The following is a 7,833-nucleotide window of genomic DNA, read 5'->3' as shown; positions in this document are numbered from 1 at the left end:
GTCTTTCTGAGCTCCATGTGTATATTTATTTGACAACTGTTTGCATAACCTAAGAGATCAAAGAATAAAAGGTTGATATGCACAGGAGAGTTTTTCTGAGATGTTTTACTTCTTGATATACAGGCAATATAAACATTAATATTTGTCACGTTCTAATTCCTTATTCCTGTGCCAAGCTTGGAACTGCTCAGAATTAAGACTCTTCTGTTTTGCTTCTGTTATGTACTGTTTTATCTGCTTTCACTTCAGGTTGTACAGTGCCATCTAAACAAGCAACTGTGCATGATTGCTTTCCAGCTTCAAACTGTGATTTGTAGAGGAAATAAAATTCCTGATGTTTTTCTGCAGAGGGAGGTGGAGAGTAGATATCTGCATGTCCATTTTAACATATGATCAGCATCGTATAATCCCTGTGTTGCAATTAGATCTCTGTAGTTTCTCTTTCTGCATTAATAACCACTGAGAGATTCAAAGTATTTCTGTAACTTGTGATGCTTCTCCAAATGGTTACACTGATGAAGAGGCTGAAATTCAGTCTTGGACAGTTAACACCAAAATTGTGTCTTCATAAAATGGCATAATGTGAAGATATATTTTGGAAAAAAGCAACACTGCTATCATAATAGCAACTACATTGTTGAACACTGGATAAGTGCAGTCTGGACATAAGAAACCCAGAGAGTTCTGATGAAGTTTGCAAGACCATGAACTGAACTGTTTTGTGTGAAAACTCCCAGGACTTCAGGCTCAGGTATTACTGATATTGAATCTTTTCTTGGGGGATGGTATTGTTTCAAATGCCTTTATGGCATATTTCACCCAAGTGACAGAGCCCTCATCCACACAGATGAAGAAATCATGCTAAGTTCTTAATGACAGCAAACTGGTTTTTTTTGTCTGGTGCCAGCAAAATTTCATATACTGATGTTTACTTTTACTTCTACTTTCTTTTTTTTTTTTTTTTTTTTTTGGGGGGGGGGGGGGGGGAGGGAGGAGTGGAATTAATTTTCCAAATCAGAAATGGTAAAGTGAAAAGGAATTTTGCTGATGAGTTTAAGTACAACTGGGTGTTATCCAGAGGTTAAATTCTTTTCCTGCTTAACATAAGAACATAATAAGAACATAAGAGGTACAATGGTTCAGAACAAAGGTCAGTGTAGCCCAGTATCCTGACCCCAGTGATGTCCAAAAATGGGTACATGAGGAAGAGTAGAGAACAGGCCTTGCATATCTGTTCCTTCCTCTAAGCATTCTCCCATCTCTCAGCTACAAACCACTGAACAAATTCCCAAAAGTTCCCAAGTATTTAAAAGCCCTCTATATTTTTCAGTTCTATAATCTAGCCTGGCCTCCCCTTGAGTCTATGGAACTTTACATCTGCTAACCAATGAGTAATGGGAGCTGGGCATGAGGATTTTGTGGCAAAAAGCATCATTAAAGACTGAAGTCTAATACTTCCTTTTCCTCTGTATTTCCAGTAGCATAATAGCTCTAGTACAAACCTGGTGACTTACAAGTCTTACAAGGAGCAGCTGAGGGAGCTGGGATTGTTTAGTCTGGAGAAGACGAGGCTCAGGGGAGACCTCATTGCACTCTACAACTTCCTGAAGGGAGGTTGTGATGAGGAGGGTTTTGGCCTCTTCTCCCAGGCAACAAACAGGGCCTGAGGAAATGGCCACAAGTTGTACCAGAGGAGATTTAGATTAGACATAGGGAAAAACTTTTTCTCTCAGAGAGTGATCAGGCACTGGAATGGCTGCCCAGGGAGGTGGTGGGGTTGTCATCCCCGGCAGTGTTCAAGAGCCGTCTGGATGAGATGCTACAATATATGGTTTAGTAGCTTGTGGTGGAAAGGGTAATGGGAGGATGGTTGGACTAGATTTTGTAGGTCCTTTCCAACCTTGTGGTTCTGTACTAACTATATAATGAGAAGTGAGACTGTATGAAAATATGACCATAATTTCTTTAAAATATAAATGCAGGCATTGTGATCTGAGACAAATAAAATGGAGTGGATTTGGGCAGGATAATAATATCAACTAATAAACTGTTGATAAAGGAGTAGGCTGTGGATTGAATGAGGAGATACTCAAGCTGCTCAGGCAGTGTGCTAGGGGCAAGGAAAAAAGGCAATTACCTTTGAATTATTCAGATCTGAACAAAAGAAGAATAGCTGACAGAAGCCCGTGGACATTTCTGAACCTTGCCAAGGAGCAGACAGACGTGAAATGAGATATCTGTTCAGTGGCAAAATTCAGTTAGGTTGCTCTCAGCCGAGATTACAGTAAATTCTTGCATCTATCTTCCTTGATTTTTCAAACATTTCCTTTTTCTTTTATTTTTCATCTCTTATTTACGATGATACCAATTAACTTTTTGAGACCATGGTAGCCATTTACATTTCCCCGTGGTATAAATGTAAAACAAGCCACTGACCAAATGCAAAACTATCTACAGCAAATCCTCCTGACTGTAAGTGCTTGCAAACAACAAAGGCTCTCAAGTATTCTGATGATGTGGATTGTGTAAGGACCTATGTGGCTAGACAGAGCAAATCTTTTATTTTCTGTGCCTACTGTAACCAGCCATATCTCCTGCTGTTCTGAATCACTGGGTTCAAATCACTGGCTTCCATGAATCTTGTAGTTGGAAATGAAGACAGAAAAACTCTAATGGGTCATTTTGGACAGCCTCCTGCCAGGTCATGATTATTTCCTCCAGAGCTATGGTAGTGCTTGATGAACAGCATCACTACCCACTAATGAGGCAACATTGACCACAAACAGAAAGAGGATATGTTTGAATGTCATCAACAAATATCTTCATTTGTAGCCTGTGTTTTTATTCTATGTTGTATTTACTTTTTTTTTTTTTTTTTTTCCCTTGCATTGGAAAGGCAGGAAAATAGAGGTTGTTTTGAAAAGCTCCAGAAGAAACCCATTAAACCATCAAACTACTGAACTGATTAATTTGTGTTGGTTTTGTTGTGTTTAAATAATGAGCAATGCCGTAAAATAACCACAATCAGATGGTTTTGAGATGTCTGCACATTTTCTTCACGTGGTATTTTTTTCTGGTTTTGCTTGCTTTTGTTTTGCTTTTATGAGAAAATATGTTGATTCTGTAGAGCAGGAGGTCTTCTGTCACCTACCAGCTGGTCTCTTGTGTCCCCCAGAGGATGTCTCCTTTGATCAATGGGTTGCTCTTACTGCCTGATAACTTACAGATCATCCTAACATCATCTGATCACACAATTGGCAATTTTTCCCTCAGAAGAACTTTTAATAATATTGTCTCACTCAGAGCGATGTATATAATCTAAATTTCTAGGAACAACAGAATCATTTTCTGGAGTGATGTCAAAATATATTTGTTACCTGAACAAAGTGCCAGAGGTTCAAGAAAGCTCATTATGCCAGCCTGAAAGAGTGTGTTAGACCAACTCTATAGTTCATAAAATCTGATGGTGTGAGACCCACATGAGGGAGAGGGATTGTCAATGTTAGTCTTAAGTGTTCACTTTTAATGAGATTTTCCAAGCTTGCAGTATCAACATTCTCAATCTGCAAGTCCTTTACAGTCCTTAATGGTTTCTGACTGCACCCATGGCAGTAGTTGTGAATGTTTTTATCTAATCTACTTGGTGATGAAGCTGTATTCAGTTTCATCTTGTGATCAGATCTCTGCAATGCACCTACATCATTTATATCACAGTTCCAGAGTCAAACTTCAGCTGTGGTTTATTTGTGAAAGGGTGTTTCATAAGCAGCCTTCAGCATCTCCACTCTATTATTTGAAAAGAATTTTTTTGTACTCTTTTCCCTCCCTTAAAATGTTATGATCCTTATTACAGGAACTATCTCCCTTTTCATGTGGTTCTGTGTCAGTAAAGATGAGCTGATGTCCTTGAGGGATCGAGACTGTCAACCCTGACTCTGATAGGTGGCTTCTTGGCTAGTGGAGCTACGCACCTTATAGCCTCTGCAGAGCTGCAGACTCCCAGGTAACACTTTAAAGCTCAACAACTTATGCAAGCTTCAGAAAGAGAGGGAACATGCCAAAAGGATATAATGACAACGCATTTTTATGTTCTGAATGGTGAGGATTTGAGAAAATCTTTGTTCTCATGACAGGCAGTTATGACTGAATGTGAGACTTGACAAGTGTATTTTTATATTCCAAAATAACAAATAAGACACTTTCTGCCTGACCACAAATCCTTCTATCCAGCCAATTTCATCATTCTAGCAGCATTACATCTGATTTGCTTGGAGTTATGTTTTTGTGCATATACATAAACCATTCTTAAAGAAAATCAAAATGTACATGTCTGTGAGAGACAGTGTTTTCTGTCTTTATTTAGCAATATCTCATAGCTCTTCAGTTCCAGTTTCCAGTGTATTTATCATGGCAGGTAATATTTGAGACTGAGTGGTCTAGTTTCTACATATCCTTTTTGTGTTACTTTTGCTGCTTCCCTGGCAAAGCATGACCAAGGTACATGGCACACATCCTCTAGGGGTTCAAGGCTAAGAAAACATTTTTTCTTTATAAAAAAATCTTCCTTTGTGACAGTCTTAAACAGAATTAGATTTTCTATGGTTGGGTAAAGAGATACATGCCTCATAGTAAAAATATCTGTCCTTTATTTTAGGAAAACCTTCCAGTCCAGGACATTCTGTTACCCTCTGTTGAGCTGAACTTAGACATGAATGGCACTTAGGTACATGCTGTCCTGAAATTACATACTTTCCTGAATCAGAGCCCAGGTGAGATGCAGTAGGAGTGTGGATGGAGTTGTTTCATGTGCTGGTGACCAGGGAGGTGTGCAGAGAGGACAACATGGATAACATTCCTGGAGCTCCAAGAGAAGCTACAGAGCCCATTGGGACCACATGGTTCCCCACTCATTCAGCCAGGGCAGGCTTGGACCCAGTGTTTGTAAAACATAGGCTCGTTATCCCCAGGTTTCCTACACAAAGATTACTACTGCAAGATGTAATATGGCTTTTCTCTGAACTGACTATTCTTATTTGTTGAGCAAAATTGCCCGTTTTTCTCCTTGACATATTTACACAAAGTGCCTTTTCTTTTTCTTGTCTTTTTAGGTAGGATTTTCTGTCAGCATGTTTTATTTGGGAAATAGCATGTGACACTGATGGATCTTCCCCTTTCCTTTCTTTTCCTGAAGGAAAAACACCTGCAGCATGGAACAGCCGTGGAAAAGTTAAATAGGAGCCTGTGTGCTGTGATGTGCTGTGGTAGTAAATATATCCTAGTGTACACTTAGCAATAAAAATATGTAAATATTTTATAACATGTGTACTTACACCTCCTACCGCTATTTTTCTTGCAAAGCATACACTCAAGAAATGCACATCAGGTAACATGCATCTGGTGTAGTGGTGGGAGTCTGTTCTGCTAATAAAATACTGAATATGTAAATCCCTCCACTTCTTATAACCAATGCTTTAGGTTGCATTTACTGTAAACAAAGATGTATTTTTGAGGGCAGTTGGTTTGAGTTTATTGTTTATGTAAATCTCTCAGAATGTGACATAGCCAGATAGCTTCCTATGTTGTGCTGATCCACATTTTAGGCCAGCAGCCAAAGTATTTTATCTTTTACTTCATTATAGTGATCTTCCAATTAGCTGTGGTCTGTAATACCCTGATTTTGGTGGCAGTGGTTTGGGGAGGATTGTTTGATAGTTCTGCTCGAGAGGCAAAATGAGGGGCCTTATTATAGAAAGTGCAGAGGTTGTGCAGTAGCTGAGTTCTGTTGCAAAGTTTGCCGATAAGGGAAAACTGGCCCTTGAGCATCCATTCTATTCTGTATATTAACACTTCTAATCTGCACTGCTGATAAAACTGCAAGCCATTTGCCTTTGGAGGAATTAGTTCTGCCTCACTTGTGTAACCAGGCGATGGTGATTAACCTTTAAACTGTCCAATATTCTCAGCAGACTCCTGCTCCAGATTAGAAACTATTTAGTTATGACCAACTAAATTAACAACATTCCCTCCTCTGAAGAATAAGATTTGGAAGGTATGCATTTTAAGGTGGAATGTGTCCAATGTCCTTATTTATACAGAGCTTTTGCAACATGAAATGCATTTGTCATTTAAGAAGAAATGGGAAGGAGAAAGTGAGATTGATTTCAGGTTGAAACAATCTACAATCAGTTGTATCCAGGCAGATGTTTGCTTGATTGTGGGTTAGGGTCCTACTTTAGATGGCTTAAACCTGTTTCTGACTTTTCATTCCTAAATAAAACTTACAGAGCAAGGGTAAAGGGGGCAGGATGGTGCCCTGGTAGGGGCAGCAGTTTAGGGAAAAAAGATTTCCTTCCTCCGAGAGGAATTATCTCAATTCTTGGGAAGAATAATTTTGAAAGTTTGCTAACCTTCCCATCGCAATCAGACAAAACAAATGATTTTGTACGCAGTGGTGACAGACCAACACATCCAATGGACTTTAGCTGCTGTGATAACCTAGTACCGCACCACTGTATCTACATATTTTAAATGTGTAATTTATCAATTGAAACATACCCCTCAATACACGTGCCATAAAAGAAAAGAGCAAGGGCAATTATGTAATAGTATAGTGTTTGTCTGACGTGCCTTAAATCCCCATATTGTTATTCCTCACTGAATAACAAATACACAATCCCTGTTAGCAATGTTTTCCGTTTTACCAGTTTTATATTAGCTGCCTCCTTAAAAATTGCTAATCTAGATACTACATTAGTAGGATGTCAGTCAAACTGCAATCCACAGTGAAGCCTTCTTCATATACCAATTTAAATCATTCATGGTCCTTTCTTTGGCATTATTCAAAAGATCATAATAATTTTCTTGTGCCCACAGCACAAAAAAATCAATTATTTCCCCACAAAGACTTGAAAGTACTTAGCGAGTGCTGTAAGAAAAGCTGAGGGTTATATCAAATTGAAATTGCACTCATTACACACAACACAATTAGTTGCCACTAGTCTGGCCGGTGCTTTAATTCTGAATGGCATATCTTTATTATTACAGAAACAAGCATGCAAATGGCATTGTTCAGGATTTGCAGAAATCAATAGGATATAGTGCTGTGTGTTTGGTGGCCACTGTCACTCAGTCTGCTGTGGATTTGAGATAATGTGTGTATTTGAATTAATGAAGGGAACGTGAGACATCATAAGTGACACCCAAATAAAAGAAATGGGTACATGATATTTGTAATTATTCTACTTGTGTTTTTGTTGTAAATACTTGTGCTTTTTGTTTTTTAATCAAAGGATTAATTGCATTTTAATAAGGCATTATGATTTTCAGAGCTTTAGTTAATTAAAACTTGTAGTATATAATTATGAAGTGATGCTGAGATTTGTCTAAAGATCACCCATACATTTAGAATATGTATATTTTTCCTTGTTAAGCTGTTGCTGCATTTTGAGGGGAGGATGGATTATATTAAATGTTTGAAAGCAGCTCCAAATGGATCTCGATAAATGGTAGCTAGGAACGTAGATTATGTCGTTGGACAAATGAAAGTGGAGCAACTACTGGGGCTGGAAACACTTTTTGGCTGCAGTGATGGAACATTCATTTGCACAAATGTTAGCTTTCAGCAGCAGGACTAAGAACAGATGTATTTGTTCAATGTATCATATCATTCCGCCCATTAGGTCACAGGGAAATTGCTGCGGTTTGAAATCCAGAGTGCAGGCCATACATGCTTACTGGTAGTGCATGGTAAAGGTTATTTCCCATGTGACAAAAAGGTTTTAAAAGGAGGAAGAAGGTAGGTGTGCATGCTTGTGTGTTTGTGTGTCTGTAGAT

General features: G+C 38.6%; 1 long non-coding RNA gene across 1 annotated transcript; it reads left to right on the top strand.

The window, feature by feature from the left end:
* The first annotated feature begins 3,858 nt into the window (after positions 1-3,858).
* On the top strand, positions 3,859-5,372 carry LOC140249347 (uncharacterized). Its single transcript, XR_011902994.1, has 3 exons — positions 3,859-4,003; positions 4,655-4,723; positions 5,109-5,372. It is a non-coding gene; the product is annotated as an uncharacterized lncRNA (long non-coding RNA).
* The last annotated feature ends 2,461 nt before the right edge of the window (positions 5,373-7,833 follow it).

The sequence above is a fragment of the Excalfactoria chinensis genome, chromosome 3 (assembly GCF_039878825.1).
Source record: "Excalfactoria chinensis isolate bCotChi1 chromosome 3, bCotChi1.hap2, whole genome shotgun sequence".
Lineage (NCBI taxonomy): Eukaryota > Metazoa > Chordata > Aves > Galliformes > Phasianidae > Excalfactoria > Excalfactoria chinensis.
This window is presented reverse-complemented; position numbering and strand designations above follow the sequence as displayed.